The sequence below is a fragment of the Notamacropus eugenii genome, chromosome 4 (genome assembly GCF_028372415.1).
Source record: "Notamacropus eugenii isolate mMacEug1 chromosome 4, mMacEug1.pri_v2, whole genome shotgun sequence".
NCBI lineage: Eukaryota > Metazoa > Chordata > Mammalia > Diprotodontia > Macropodidae > Notamacropus > Notamacropus eugenii.
The window spans coordinates 328,478,205-328,495,439 of NC_092875.1; the positions used below are offsets into that span (position 1 = coordinate 328,478,205).

The 17,235-nt window shown below is 35.5% G+C and overlaps 1 protein-coding gene across 11 annotated transcripts in view; it reads right to left on the reverse strand.

The window, feature by feature from the left end:
• The window catches only part of SLC14A2 (solute carrier family 14 member 2), a 691,185-nt gene that overhangs the window by 298,789 nt on the left and 375,161 nt on the right, over positions 1-17,235 (reverse strand). For 2 of the 11 annotated variants that reach the window (XM_072605236.1, XM_072605235.1), the window contains one exon: positions 5,426-5,578. The exons of the other annotated variants lie outside the window; for them this stretch is intronic. The gene's annotated coding sequence lies outside the window, so the exon portion shown is untranslated. The remainder of the gene's footprint in view (positions 1-5,425; positions 5,579-17,235) is intronic. 11 annotated transcript variants of the gene reach the window in all.

Consider the following 17,235-nt stretch of genomic DNA (forward strand, 5'->3'; position numbering starts at 1 on the left):
TTTGTTGCTAATATATAGGAACATGTGTGGGTATATTTTGTAACCTGCAACTTTGCCAAAGTTGTTTATTAATTCAAGTAATTTTTTACTTGAATCTCTGGGATTCTCTAGGTAAATCATCATATCATCTGCAAAGAGTGATAACTTAGTTTCCTCTTTGGCTATTCTTATTCCTTCAATATCTTTATCTTGTCTAATTGCTACAGCTAACATTTCTACTACCATATTGAATAATAGTGGTGATAATGGACAACCTTGTTTCACCCCTGATCATATTGGGAATGCATCTAGCTTATCCCCATTGCATATAATGCTTGCTGAAGGTTTTAGATAGATACTGCTTATTATTTTATGGAAAGTTCCCTTTATTCCTACGTTCTCCAGTGTTTTTAGTAGGAATGGGTGTTGTATTTTGTCAAAAGCTTTTTCTGCATCTATTGAGATAATCATGTGGTTTTTGTTAGCTTTGTTGTTGATGTGATCGATAATGCTAATAGTTTTCCTAATATTGAACCAGCCCTGTAATCCTGGTATGAATCCTACCTGATCATAATGTATTAATCTCGTGATAAGATGCTGTATTCGTTTTGCTAAAATCTTATTTAAAATTTTTGCATCTATATTCATTAGGGAAATTGGTCTATAATTTTCTTTCTCTGTTTTGTCTCTTCCTGGTTTGGGTATCAAAACCATATTTGTATCATAGAAAGAATTTTGGAGGACTCCTTCTTCCCCAATTTTCAAAAATAGTCTATATAGTATTGGAATTAACTGTTCTTTAAATGTTCGATAGAATTCACTTGTGAATCCATCTGGCCCTGGAGATTTTTATCCTAGGGAGTTCATTGATGGCTTGTTCAATTTCTTTTTCTGAGATGGGGTTGTTTAAGTATTCAACTTCCTCTTCTGTTAATCTGGGCAATTTACGTATTTTTAAAATATTCATCTATCTTGTTTAGATTATCGAATTTGTGGGCATAAAGTTGGGCAAAGTAGTTTCTAATTATTGTTTTAATTTCCTCCTCATTGGAGGTGAGTTCACCCCTTTCATTTTTAATATTAGTAATTTGATTTTCTTCTTTCTTTTTTAAAATCAGATTGACCAAAGGTTTATCAATTTTATTAGTTTTTTCATAAAACCAACTATTGGTTTTATTTATTAATTCAATAGTTTTCTTAATTTCAATTTTATTAATCTTTCCTTTGGTTTTCAGTATTTCTAATTTGGTATTTACTTGGGGATTTTCAATTTGTTCTTTTTCTAGCTTTTTCAACTGCAAGCCTAAGTCATTGATCTCCTCTTTCTCTATTTTATTTATGTAAGCATTCAAAGATATAAAACTTCCCCTAATAACTGCTTTTGCAGTATCCCATAAGTTTTGGTATGTTGTCTCACTATTGTCATTCTCTCGAATGAAATTGTTGATTGTTTCTATGATTTCTTCTTTAACCCAACCCTTCTTTAGAATTAGATTATTTAGTTTCCAATTGATTTTTGATTTCTCTTTCCATGGCCTTTTATTACATGTAATTTTTAATGCATTATGATCTGAAAAGGATAGCATCCAAATTCTTAGAGGAGAAGTTAAGGGAGTTACAGGAAGAAACAGACAGCAAAATTGTACTACTATGGGACCTCAAACTCCCCCTCTCTGAACTTGATTAATCTAACCTCAAAATAAACAAGAAAGAAGTTAAGGAGGTGAATAGAACTCTGAATAAGGTAGATATGATACATCTCTGGAGAAAACTGAATGGGGATAGAAAGGAATATACCTTTTTTCTCAGTGGCACATGGCACATATACAAAAATCAATCATAACCTAGGGCATAAAAACCTCACAACCCAGTGCAGAAAGGCAGATATAGTCAATGCATCCTTCTCAGATCATAATGCAATAAAATTATATGTTATAAAACACTATGGGAAGATAGACCAAAAAGTAATTGGAAACTAAATAGTCTAATCTTAAAGAAGGAGTGGGTTAAACAACAAATCATAGAAACAATCAATAACTTCATCCAAGAGAGTGACAATAATGAGACAACCTACCAAATCTTATGGGATGACGCAAAAGCAGTTCTTAGGGGATGTTTTATATCATTGAAAGTCTACATGAATAAAACAGAGAAAGAGGAGATCAATGAATTGGGCATGCAGCTGAAAAAACTAGAAAAAGAACAAACTGAAAATCCCCAAATAAATACCAAATTAGAAATGTTGAAAACCAAAGTGGAGATTAACAAAATTGAAATAAGAAAATATTGAACTAATAAATAAAACTAAGAGTTGGTTTTATGAAAAAACCAACAAAATTGATAAACATTTGGTCAATTTGATTTAAAAAAAGAAGAAAACCAAATTACCAATATCAAAAATGAAAGGGTGAAGTCACTTCCAATGAGGAGAAATTAAAACAACAATTAGAAATTACTTTGCACAATTGTATGCTCATAAATTTTACAATCTAAGTGAGATGGATGAATATTTTAAAAATACTTAAATTGCCCAGATTAACAGAAGAGAAAGTTGAATACTTAAATAACCCCATCTCAGAAAAATAAATTGAACAAGCCATCAATGAACTCCCTAGGATAAAATCTCCAGGGTCAGATGGATTTACAAGTGAATTCTATCAAACATTTAAAGAATAGTGAATTCCAATACTATATGGACTATTTGGGAAAATTGGTGTAGAAGGAGTTCTATCAAATTCCTTTTATGATACAAATATAGTTCTGATACCTAATGCAGGAAGAACCAAAACAGAAAAAGAAAATTATAGACCAATTTCTCTAATGAATATAGATGCAAAAATTTTAAATAAGATATTAACAAAAAGAATACAGCAAAAATAATATCCAAATTCAATTGGAAGAACAAAAAGTCCAGAATATCAAGGGAACTAATGAAAAGAAATGTGAGGAAAGGTGGCCTAGCACTACCAGATCTCAAATTGTATTATAAAGCAGCAATCATCAAAACCACTTGGTTCTGGCTAAGAAATAGAAGGATAGACCAGTGGAACATGTTAGGTGCTCAAGACACAGTAGTCAATGAATATGGCAATCTACTATTTGATTAAATCCAAGGACCCCAGCTTCTGGAATAAGAACTCAGTGTTTGACAAAAATTGCTGAGAAAACTGGATAACAGTATGGTAGAAACTGGGCATGGATTGATGCCTGACACCGTACACAAGAATAAAGTCCAAATGGATATATGATCTAGGTATAAAGGCTGATACTATAAACAAATTAGGGAAGTAAGGAGTAGTATATTTGTCAGATATATGGAGAATGGGGAAATTTATGACCATACAAGAGAGAGAGAATATTATGAGGTGCAAAATAGATAATTTTGATTATATTAAATTGAAGTTTTAGCATAAACTCAATGCAACCAGGATTAGGAGGAAAGTAAAAAAACTGGGAAAGAATTTTTGCAACTAGTGTGTGTGACAAAGGCCTCATTTCTAAAATATATAGAGAAGTGAGTCAAATTTACAAGAATATAAGTCATTTCCTAATTTATAAATGGTCAAAGGATATGAACAGGCAGTTTTCAGAGGAAGAAATTAAAGCTATCTGTAGTCATATGAAAAATACTGTACATCACTATTTAATAGAGAGATGCAAATCTAAACAACTCTGAGGTGCCACATCACACCTATCAGATTGGCTAGCATGAGAAAACAGGAAGATGATAAATGTTGGAGAAGATGTGGGAGAGTTGGAACACTAAATCAATTTTGATGGAGCTGTGAGCTAATCCAGCCATTCTGGAGAACAATTTGGAACTTCGCCCAAAGGGCTCCAAAAATGTGCATATCCTTTGACCCAGCAATATTGCTTCTAAGGCTGTATCCCAAAGAGATCATAAAAGTGGGAAAGGGTCTCACATATACAAAAATATTTATAACAGCTCTCTTTGTGGTGGCCAAGAACTGGAAATCAAGGGGATGCCCATCAATTGAGGAATGGCTAAACAAACTGTGGTATATGAATGTAATGGAATACCATTGTGCCATGAGAAATGATGACAGCAAGACTTCAGAGAGACCTGGAAGGACTTATACGAACTGATGCTGAATGAAAGGAGCAGAACGAGGACAACATTGTACACATTAACAACTACAATGCATGAGTAATTTTTCTGGTACACTTAGCCCTTCACAGCAATGCAAGGACCTAAAATATTCCCAAAGGAATCTTGAGGCAAAATGCCATCCACATCCAGAGAAAGAACTATGGAACTGGAATGTAGAATGAAGCAGAATATTTTCTCTTGTGTTGTTTAGTTTTGTTTGGGTTTTTCTCATGGTTTCTCCTATTCATTTTAATTCTTCTATTCAACATGACTAATAATGTGAAAACGTGTTTAATAAGAATGTATGTGTAGAACCTACATGAAATTGCATGCTGTCTCAGGGAGGGAGGGGGAGAAAAATCTAAGTCTTATTGAAGTGCTAGTAGCAAACTAAAAACAAATAAATTAATAATAATAATAATAAAAGATACAATGAAAAAAGGAATGTACATGTGTAGCCTATATCAGATTGCACGCTGTCTTGGGGAGGGAAAAGAGGAGAAAGAGAAAATTATTTGGAACTCAAAATCTAATAAAAGTGAATGTTGAAAACTAAAAAAAAAATGAAATAGGGTGACAAAGGCAGCATGTTGCAAAAGCTTTATATCTTGGCCAGAAATAAAGAAAAAGGCTCCTACCACCTCGAATATTATAAAAATGCTGGTGCTTCTCAGGAGACTCCATGTTAGAAATCAACCCCAAACCACTTTTTGGCTGGTTAACACATCTCCACCCAAGGATGTTCTTTTACCCACAATGGTGAGATGGGAACCCTGAGGAGATGAGAGAAGCAAATTGACATACTCCAACTCAACTGCTGCCCTTTTCTTCCTGTGGGTGGCAATCTGAATACAAGAATTACTCAGAATGTGTCATATGGCAGGCCCACACTGCATACGTGACCTAAGAAACTGCCATAGACCATCCACAGATTGGGCAAGAGCTAACTAGTCCAACCCACACTGATTCCCACTTCTGAACTTCTGTTGCTCTTAGCATCTCCACTGCACAACCAGTGTCCCATTCAGCATCATTCTCTTCTTTAAGTGTCTCTACCTCACAAGACAGCACTTTATTCTAGCATTGCAATGCTGTTGCCTGCATAACATGCTGACAAAGAACCACAGAATGTTAGAGCTGCAAGAGAGACTATCCGAGGATCATAGACTTCTAAATGAAAGAGACCTCAAGGAAGTCACACACTGAGTTAGCAGCAAATTCGGGAGCAGAATCCTGTTCCCTTTGCTTTACTAATGGGGAAATTGGGGTCCAAACTACTTTAGTGCCTTAAGGTCACATAGGTAGGAATTAACAGAACCAGAATTCAATCCTTACCAACTCCAAATCCAGGGATGTTCCCTTGATTCCCTGCAGCCTCTCAGATGCCTTCGACAAGGTCACACAGCTGGTTGGTGGTAAGTATTCACTAACTCACTGTTGATTTCTTGGCTAATTGAGCTGGGCACTTCATTTATCTGGATCAGTTCTCTGAGGTGGCATATTTCACAGAAGGAACAAAAATCAGATTCAATAATAATTGAGGAAACATTTGACGAATAATCTTTTATATAGTTTCCAGATAGACCTACATTTATTAAAAAATTGGATACAGGATAAATGGGGAAGGAGAAAGTAGAGGTGTGTTAGAGGCCCCAGAATTAGGAGGAGAATGAGCTCATTAAAAAAACAAATTAATATATAAGTCCTGGATAAATCATATTAAAACTTAGAGCTCCTCTTTCTTTAGGCCAGCTTCATCATCTTCCAGTGAGTAGCCAAGATGATGAACACAAAAAGAAAGACGAGAGGGACATGATAGATGTTTTCTAGGTCCTTTTGAAAATGTGCTATTGTCCCTTTGGCTATGAATAAGCAAATATCCGAAAAGGGTGATTTTGTAGATATCAAGGGTATGGGCACTGTTTAGCAGGGAATACCTCCCAAATGTAACCATGGAAAGACTGAATGGATCTATGTTACTCAGCATACCATAGGCATTGTTGTGAACAAACATATTAAGGGCAAGATTCTAGCCAAGAGTATTAATAGAAGTAGACAATGTGTATGGGCAGGTAGGTGACAGAGTGTAGAGTGCCAATTCATATTCCTGGGTTCAAATGGCCTCAAAGTGACCTCAGACACTAGCTGTGTGATCCTGGGCAAGTCTCTTAACCCTGTTTGTCTCAGTTCCCCATCTGAAAAACGAGCTGGAGAAGGAAATGGCAAACCATCTCTGCCAAGAAAACTCCAAATGGGGTCGGGAAGAGTCAGATATGACTGAAATGACTGAACAAAAACAATGTGTAGCAATAATATATATTTTGGCCAGAGAGCTAATATTTAAATTTGCCATTTGTTTCCTCCTCTAAAGTCTTCTTTTGATGCCTTATTGTGTGATGGAAATGACCCTAGTTTTACAAAAGCTATTCCAGCAGAGCATTAGCTCGATTGGAAAAACTGCAAACATGGACCTTATGGGTTTTGCCATTCAAAGTCCTTCTTAGCTACATCCAGAGAAGATCAGTCACCAGGGGGTGGCATTTTTGGCCATAGAAACTCAAGAAGATCATCTACTAAGACATGAAGGAGCTATGCTCTTTATTGGTGAAGTTTTGGACTAATAGAATCATTGATTATTAAAGTATTTCACTAATTATGTATCTTAGACCACCACAGACACAAATTAAATCAATATATTAAGGAGCGTTAGTGAAGTTCTTAAATTATCTGAGTATGATTGGCAAGTGACTCCTCACCAGGTGGAGAAGATTCAGTGTTTAACTGATGTGATTAACAGAGGGAATAACCCAGACTATAGGGAAGGTGAACAGTGCAAAGCTGGGTTGGGACCTCATTTTCAACTCTCTTTGCATCAATTTGAGAAGGCTTCAAGGGGCTTGGGGGAGGAGTACAGGTTATTTTGGTATAGGGGAAGGAACCCTACAATAGGTATCAGAAGACCTGAATTATAGTCTGTTACATTATTAACCATCTGTGTCCACTTGGGCAAATCTATTAACTCTACAAGGCTTAGTTGGTGTATCTTTAAAAAAAGGGATAATAATACCTTACCTAACAACAGCAGTGATAATAATAAGAGCTAACATTTATATAGCGCTTACTATGTAGCAGGCATTGTGCTAACTGCTTTACAATTGCTACCTCATTTGATCCTCACAACAACCCTGAGTAAAATTATACCCATTTTACAGATGAGGAAACTGAACCAAGTGGAGGTTAAAGTGACTTGGCCAGAGTTACACAGCTAGAATGTGTCTGAAGCCAAACACTCAGGTTTACTGACTCCAGGCCCAGCCCATTATCCACTGTGCCACTTAGCTATAAACAAAGTGATGAGCCAGAGTATTTTTTAATGTTGTTATGTTTTAATTTGTTTTGTTCAAGACTTTACAATTAAAATTACAAATATTTAAACATTCACTTTTAAAAAATTCTGAGTTCAAAATTCTCTTCCCCCACCCATTATGAAGGCAAGCAATATATCAATTATAGATGAGAACTTATGTGAAACACATTTCCATATTAGAGGTGGTTGCAGAAAAGGGAGAAAACACGAAAAATAAAGAAAGTTAAAAAGTATGCTTTGATCTATATTCAGAATTCATCAGTTCTATCTCTGGAATTGGATAGTAGTATTTTTCTTTATGAGTCCTTTGGAATTGTCTTAGATCACTACCTTGATCAGAGTAGCTAAGTCTTTCGCTGTGGATCACTGTTACATTACTGCTGTTACTGTGTACAATGTTCTCCTGGTTCTACTCACTTCACTTCCATATAAATCTTTCCAGGTTTTTCTGAAACTATCCTCCTCATCGTTTCTTATAGAACAATTGAATGCCATCTTTACCACACTTGTTCAGCCATGTCCTAATTCATGGGCATCCCCTCAATTTCTAATTCTTTGCTACCACAAAAAGGGTTGCTATAAATACTTTTGTACATATAGGTCATTTCTCCTTTTCTTTGATGTCTTTGGGATACAGACCTATTAGTGGTATTACTGAGTAAAAGGGTATGCACAGTTTTATAGTCCTTTAGGCAGAGTTCCAAATCATTTTCCAGAATGGTTAGACCAGTTCACAACTCCATCCACAGTGCATTAGTGTATCTATTTTTTTATATCCCCTAGAGCATTAGTCATTTTCCTTTTCTGTCTTATTAGTCAGTCTCACAGGTATAAGGTGGTACCTCAGAGTTGTTTTAATTTGCATTTCTCTAATTAATAGTGATTTTTCATGAGATAACTTTGATTTTTTCTTCTGAAAACTGCCTGTTCATATCCTTTGATGATTTATCAGTTGGGGAATGGTTCATATTTTTTTTTTATAAATTTGAGCCTGAATATTTCTAACGTCCAGCTCTAACAAAATAGTTCTTTGGCTCAGAAGATCAAACTTGCATCAGTGGCGAAGTGATTTCTATGTTGGTGACCACTTAAAAGCAAAGTTAGTTCTTTTTGGATGAGTTCCTATGTAAAGATGGTATTCTATTCTCCATCACCACCTCTGCTTCTTCCTCTTCTCCAAGCTCCCAACAAGTAGATTGGGTTCTTGCTTTAGTACTAATAAATTCTTTTGTGATCTTCTAAGTGGCACAGAGGACAAAGTGCCCAGACTGGAGTCAGGAAGACTCACCTAATCTGGCTTCAGAAACTTTCTAGCTGTAGGACCCTGGGCAAGTCACATAACCCTGTTTGCCTCTGTTTCCTCCTCCGTAAAATGAGTTGGAGAAAGAAATGGTAAACCAAGCCAGTATCTCTGCCAAGAAAATCCCAAATGGGGCCACGAAGAATCAGACAGGATTGAAAAATGACTGAATTGAAAGAATACCTTCATTAAAGAAAAATCACCAGTTCCTGATCTCCAGCAGCAAATGGACAGTAATTACAGGAATAGGGAAATTACAGGCTCTTTCTAGATTGGATGTATTTGTGCAGCCATGAATTGGAAATGCTTTCTGACTGTTCCTCCATGCTGGGCCTCTGGTCAGGCAGTAATTATCTACTACTAGGACAACTTTCCCTTCCAGCATCCTGTAAGGATTAAGTCCAAAAGCTTGCCAGGGTCTGAAAAGGGGCAGGCTCCTTCCAAGACATCTGAAAGCTGAGCAAAGATCAATCAGCTTCTATTCCTGTTCTTCTACATTTTCACTTTCAGAAAACTCTTTATTCCCTCCAACTCAGCTATCACTGTGGTAAATAGGATGGAGTCAGGAAGGTCTGAGTTCAAATGTGACCTCAGATGCTATTTAGTAACCAACTGTGTGACCCTGGATCAAGTCACTTAACCTCTTTTATCTCAGTTTTCTCATCTATAAGAGGTGAGATTGGAGTCAGGAAGATTCATTTTCCTGAATTCAAATCTGGCTGCAGATATTTTCTAGCTATGCAGCCCTGGGCAAATCACTTAACCTCTTTGCCTCAGTTTCCTCATTTTAAAATGAGCTGGAGAAGGAAATGGTAAAACACTGCAGTATTTGCCAAGAAAACCCAAATGGGGTCATGAAGAGATGGACATGACTGATAATGACTGAACAACTACAACAAATAGCAATGGATAGCCCAGACTGAGGGCTTTGTTAATGGCATTGATCTTGTAACTTCAACCTGTGGAGAAACTCCCTTGATAAGTTCAACTCCTGAAGCTTGGGTCCATGCCTTTGTTTGGGTCCTTATGACCTCTATGCCTAGGCAATTGCAACAACGTCCTACCTGGCCTTGCTGACTCAAGGGTCCTTATTCTCCATTCATTCCCACTCTATTCTACATTCCCGCTGCCTGATAAAACTTTGGCAAATCTCCCTTTCCTTATGACACTCCTCTGTTGAGTACACTTCAAGTGACTGCTTATTACATAGCAAGGCTGAAAGGGTAGCAAAAGGAATATTGTAGGTGAGTAAAGCAATCAGGAATCTAGCTGACCTGAGAATAGTGTTGGAGGAGGACCTCCAAGTAGTTTAGTCATACTGAACTTAGACATCATTTACTCAAGCCTGATTCCATCAAATACAAAATAGGATGGGCAAGCTAGAAGAAAAGTGAGTCACAAGTCTTGCAAAAGCAGGGGAAGGAATATCTAGGAATATCTTTTATCTAATAAAAGGAGAGAATGTTAAATCAAGAAGAGACCTAAGACACCATGTAGTCCAGAATTCTCATTTTAGAGGTAAGGAAATAGGCCCAGAGAGGTAAGATGAGAGTCCAGGTTGTTTGACTCAGCTACTGGTCCTTCCCCCTACACCTCTTCGCCATCCCAGATTTCTGTTAAAGTAATTCTTAATCATTTGGGAGAGACTTTTTTTTCCTGGAAAGTTTCCCAACAAATTGATTCTTATTTTCTGCTACTGTAGTGATTCGGTCCATTGTTTTAGGATAATAGGATTTAGAACAGTAAGGGACCTTAGAGAACATTTATACAAATTTCTTCATTTTTTGGAAGAAACTAAAACCAAGTGAGGACAAGTTCCAGAGCAGAACCAGGACTCAGACTCCAAACCTAATGCCCTCCCCGCTAATAATTTAGGGTCAGCTGGAGAAGTTAGTAATAGATGGAGCTGACTCTACAATTCATTAAAAAATTTAGATTTCCACTGCTGCATTCAGCAGATGCTTTGAGTCACAAGATGACTATGGCCAAAACAAGCGATGGTAGGAAGGGGAGAGGGACAGAGTACAATATCCCAGGTCAGGTGGTACCCCTCTTTATATATATGTATATATATATATGTATATATGTATATATGTATCTGTATATGTATATCTCAGAATGCTTTTACTGTGACACCCAATAATAGCATTCCCAAAGGGAATTAATCCAAAGGTTAATCAAAATCTTTGCAATATTAGTTAATGGGGATTCAGGTCCACAAGTATCACCACATAATGATGCTACTGGAAATTTTACTGACTGGGCTTATATGAAAATTGGTGAGTTTCTCTCCTATAATTTTCTTGTGTTTGAGATCACCAAATATCTCAGTCTTAGCCTCAGTCAAATGCATGCATCATCTTCAGGTTTCTGACATCCTAAAGGCTATCACTGAAAACACCTCTGGGTCCATCTAATTCTAAGAGGAGAAAGGGAATAAGGCAGTCACTAAAAACATGGTATGAACTCATTTACCAGATTTTTTTCAGTAGAAGATAGAACAATAGACATGGAAAAGTGCAAAGAAAGAGGCTCAGAGACTCATTTTGTGAAGAGCACTTAAGTGGGTTTCTCTGGGGAGTTGAGGATCAGCATGAGGGCATTTTGGGTACTGAGGAGAAGGTCAATAAGGGAAGCACTGCTTCTTTCACAACTCTGACAGCAGCTAGATTAACTCTGCGAAAATCAAATTTAAAAAATAAATAAGCAAGGTAAAGTCACAACAAGCACATAAGACAAAAAAATTATCAGAACCTACTATACATAGCCACATGTCAACAAAACTGAAAATCTAAAATAAACAGAGGATTATCTACAAAAAATATTTTTACAACCCAAATATATAGAAGATCAAATAGAGAATTTAAATAATTTAATCTGAAAAGGAAATACTAAAGGAAAAAGCCTGAGTTCAGATGGATTTGCATAAGTCTAACAACCTTTTAATGAACAATTAATACTTATACTATAGAAATTATTATCAAAAATTGAGTATGAAAGTACTCAACCAAGCTTCCTTTATAAGACAAATATCCTCCTAGTACATATACTAGTACATATACTGGAGAAGGCTAGGCAAAGAAAGAAAATTATAAACCAATGTAGTTTATGAATATTGATTAAAAATTTTAGATAAAGTCTTAGCAAAGAATACAGCAATTTATTTAAAAAAAAAAACAATCACTGTGATAAATTAGATTTATACCAGAATGGAGGGATGGTTCAACATTAGGAACACAATGAACATAATTAATCATACAAAAAACAAAAACAAGCCAAACCACATGATTGCCTCAACAGATGAAGAAGAAAACTCGTTTATGCTAAAAACACACACACACAAACTTACAAAATATTGGTATAGCTTAATCTTTTTTAATATGATAAAAATAACTATCTAGATTCAATGACTAGCATTATATGTAATGATAAAATCCTTGATGCTCTTTTCTAATAAATACAAGGGCAAAGCAAAGCAAAGATGTTTCCCCCCTATATTTGATATAGTTCTAGAAATAGCATACATAGCAAAAACGCAACATAAAAATTAAAGCGAAAGAAAATCCTTATTTTCAGATGACATGATGGTTTACTAAGATAATCCTAGAGAATTAGAAAGAAACTAATTGAGGCAATTAAGACTTTTAGTAAGGTCTCAGCCTACATATAAGACAACACTAAAATGAACAGCCTTTCTATTAAAAAATAATAAAACCTAGGAGGCAATGTTAGAAAGGCAAGTGTCATTAAAAATAACTACAGAATACATACAACATCTGGGAGTAAATCAACCAAAACATACTCAATGCTTGTATAGATGCAATTACAAAATGTTTTTTGAAGAAACAAAAAAACAACTTAAAGAAGTGAGAGAATATTTAGATTTATGGTTGGACTATGTTAGTTTGATAAGACTTAAAGATAGATGGCAATAGGAAGAAGTAGAAGTGATGGATTTGCTTCATAATTTAATTGGATAATTAGCCAATGAATGATTAAAGGTTGACCAAATTGTATACTTTGCCAGTGGATTGTAGAAATTGAGTCCTTGAGTTATTTTGATTCATTTAAATATATATGTACGTAGATAGATACATATATACACATACATACACACATATGCATATATGCCTACTCTTCCCTACTTATTTTTAAAGAGGATGAGGGAGGGATGGCATTTTCTAGGAGAAGGCATACTGGTCTTAGAGTCAGAAGATCTGGGTTTGAATCTAAGCCCTGAGACTTGCTGGTGAACTGCACCTGCTCTGAGGATCAACATTATAGAAAGTTGCTTGGGTTAAGTGACTTGGCTGAGGGGACACAGGGCTTGAAGCCAGGTAGATGGTCCAGACTTTGTGACTGACTGGCTGGTTTTATATCCACTAAGTCATGGCACCTCTTGTGGAAATCTTAAAGCTGTTCTGAGTTATTATTAGAAGGTGGTTTTTCATCTTTATATCCTTGCAAAGTGCCTTGCATATTGTAGGCTCTTAGTAAATATTTGAATTGAATAGAATTCAACTGCTGTTTCTCCTGTATTCCCCAAAGTACCCAGCACAGGCAAGTCAGAGAGTAAGGACTCAATAAGTACTTGTTGAATTAAAATGAACACAAAGAAAGCACTGTGCATTGACTGCCAAGTTCATGTGAGCATCCACAATTTTTCAAAAGCTTTACCTATCAAATACATGAGAGATTAAAATGGTGCACAGCTATCCAAGTGTTCCTAGTCAGAGGTGTTTGCTTTGAACCTCATCCCTCTGCCCCATGCACACAGGGAGGCAATGTGAAGAGTATTTTGGATATGACTCAGAGAACCTGAGTTCAAATTCTGGTTTGTGCCACTTAACAATGTGACTGAAGACAAGTGACTTAATCTTGATGATCCTCAGTTCTTTTATCTGTAAAATGAAAGCATTGGCCTAGATGGTCTCTTTGGTGTCTCAGGTTTCAAAATATATGGACCTGTGGCATGATACCATTTCAGTTTCAAAATCAATAACCCTCTTTCTACAATCTTGCCCATTCCATTCTTTTCCCTATCTGAACCTTCTTTAGGACTGAAAATGTCACATACCTAGTCACTGATAAACATAGAACCAGAATTTAGGTTTCCAGATTTCTAGTTCAGAACTTTTTAGATTTTACTACACTGTCTTCTCATACTTCATACCTCCTCTCTCACCTTCCATGTTTTTTTGCATTCACCTATTCCACCACTACCACCTCTATGAACAATCATCACATCCTCTTCCCTTGCTCAACCCTTCCTCCCAAGGTCAAGACTCTAAATTGCTTCTTCTGATGCAATCCTGAACTCAAACAAAAACAATAGAACCCTCTTGCTTAGAGGATTTTGAAGCATCCTCCTGGAACTGTGGGAGCTGCTCTACACATAGACAAATCATATCCATTCAGAGCCCTACACAATTGGACATTACCAGAAACAATACTGTCCCCAACACTCAGGATGGAAATCAATAATTTGTGACATAAAATGCTGAGCTCAATGTCCTAAATAAATAAAAGATCAGACATCCTTTCATAAAACCTATTGCTTTATTCAGGGTTCAGATGGATGGTAGAAAATATGACATTCACATGTTCTCCCTAGCCCTTCTTCTTATATAACCCAGAAAAGTGTTTGGGGCCGAGAAGGCTTAATATGTTAGCATAAGAGATATGAATTGACTCTACCATCTAGATTAACAAAAGCAGTCATCCTCATCCTTATCCCCATATCCAGAACTCCCTGCCACTCAACACTTACTGAGCACTTCTCTGCACACTATGATAGAATCTTTCTCTTCTTGGAGCTCACTGACTCTGAGGAGAAGATCTGGGCTTGAATCTGGTCTCTGACACTTGCGTAGCTTTAGGCAAGTCATTGAACTTTCCTTGTATCTCACTTTCATCCTATGTAAAAATGAGCTGAATTAAGCTAGATGGTCTCTAAGGTTTCTTCCTGGTTAACATTATAGATCATATAAACTACTTTAAAGTTTACATTCTTCATCAATGGTTTCCAATCTACACGCCATAGGCTTCTAAGAGAAAACAAGGTCCATGCAAGGGAAGCAGGTAATCAATACATATGCACAGCATTTTGATCTTAATTCAGTACCAATAAAACAAAAAGAATTATAGTCACAATGTTTGATGCACATGTGGGTATCTACATATGTATATATAAAAAGATTCAAATGCCTGTAGATGCTATTGAGATTAATAAAAGGAATGTTTCATTAAAATATAGTCCAGAAGAATGCAAGTTTTTTGCTCACAACTATCTTACTTTTGTATTTGTATTCATAATGCTTATGTACAGTGACTTGTACCTAGTAGGTGTTTAACAAATGCTTGTTGACTGATCAGTTGATTCAAGGAAAGAAATAGTAGGTAATAGACCTGGAGAATATAAATTACAAAAAAATTAAACACTATTTTAACAGATAGGAAATGATTTATTACTGATGTCTATGTAAAATCAAATCATAGATTCTTTAGAGGAGGTCAAAAGTCTCATAAACCAAGAAGGAAAATGAGATAAAAGAAAGGGTATATGATTAAAACAACTTTAACTTGATTTATTTAAAGTTACCGAAAAATATGGCATAGAAGAAAGGATATAGACACTGATTATAATTTCATATAGCACTTTCACTAATGTATATTAATTGCCATAATGAAGAGACCAAAAGAGTCTAAAAATGATTAATTAACATACATTTGACTTACTTGCCAAGTGGATATGTGTATATGTATGTGTGTGTATAAACTAAGAGTAATAATGATTTAGAATATATATTTATTGGTAAAATCTTATGGAGAAAAGAAATAAAAGGTTATGGTCAATATTACCTTATAAAATGGAAATAAAGAGTCAAACATAGAACCAGTTTAAAGAGAGCTTGGAAAGAGATCTGACTTAATAAAGTCATCCTTAGAGCATTTCTATATGAGAATAACAAACAGAAGAAATATGGGAAAGATCTACAAAGGTTTTTATAAGAATCTCTTTTCATCACCGAGGAATACGAAGCAGCACACTTGGACTCTTAACATCATAGGCCCAGATGTATTTAAAAAGAAGATAGAAATAAAATGAAAGAGAAGCATGCTGGGAGAAAAGTAGTGTAACAAGTACACATGAAGAAGTCTGTGCTGTAGATAATATGAATGTGAAGTTGTTGAAGCACCCATTCACAAGATATCTAAAGGAGGAGAAGATACAAAAAGAAAGGAAAATAATCAAAGAACTTCTTACTACTAAACAAAGGAAACTAAAAAAATCAACAACTAATGCTTACTTTCTCATCTATAAATAATTTATTAAGGTATATAAATGTATATATATATAATGATGTATATAAATACAACAAAGGTATCACTGATGAGGTTATTGGTAGGGAACAAGTGAGCTTTCACAGTGGTATACAGTAGGCCATATTTTGATCATCACACAATTGGCTGAAAGATGTAGAAAGTATATGCATTTTGACTTTATCTTGGTATGCAATTGAAGATGTTGTTCTATACCTAGTTTCTACCAAACTGCTTTCCAATTTTCCCAGTTTTTGTCAGATAGTAAGTTCTTGCCCCAAATGCTTGAGTCTTTGGATTTATCAAACACTAGTTTACTATGGTATACTACAGTATATTGTATACCTGATTCACCACCGTTTCTTAGCCAGGACCAGATTGTTTAGATGAGTACTGCTTTGTAATATAATTTGAGACCGGGTTCTGCTAGGCCACCTCAGCAATATACTTTTTTTAAAAATTCACTTTAACCAAGTTGGATTTATATCAGGAATGCAAAAAATGTTTCTACAACAGAAAAATAAAAAGATAATTATTCCTACTAAAAACATAAATACCTCAAACTATGTGACTGTATGAATAGATGAAGGAAAAGTCTTTGATGGAGTGCAAAGCACATCTATGCCCCAAACTCTATAAATCACAGGCTTGGAAGGGCCAGTTGTAATATGACATTTTAAGAATGAATACCTATGTATGCATATAAACATATATTATAGATATGCCAAAAACTTGCATTATTTGTATTAAGAAGACACACAAAAGGAAAAGTTGTTGCTTATATAATGTAATTTTAGGGGTGGTATTAAACTACTCTTTCCCCCTATCATTTTGCCTGAACTTGAGATTTTATTGGCATAGAGGACTCCTGATAAGGAAATCCCTTCCACCAATACATACTGGGAACTATTATGTCACTAATACTAATAGAAGGTTTCCTGAAACCTTGGAAGAACCAACCCAGAATTGGAAAATTAAATGTCTTGGGGCAGGTAGATGGTGCAGTGGATAGAGTATTGACCCAGGAGTCAATCTGGCCTCACATACTTACTAGTTGTGTGAACCTGGGCAAGCCAATTAACCTGATTGACTAAAAAAAAAAAAAAAAAAAAAAGATTAAGTATATTGCACAAGGTCATACAGCTTGTGTCAGCA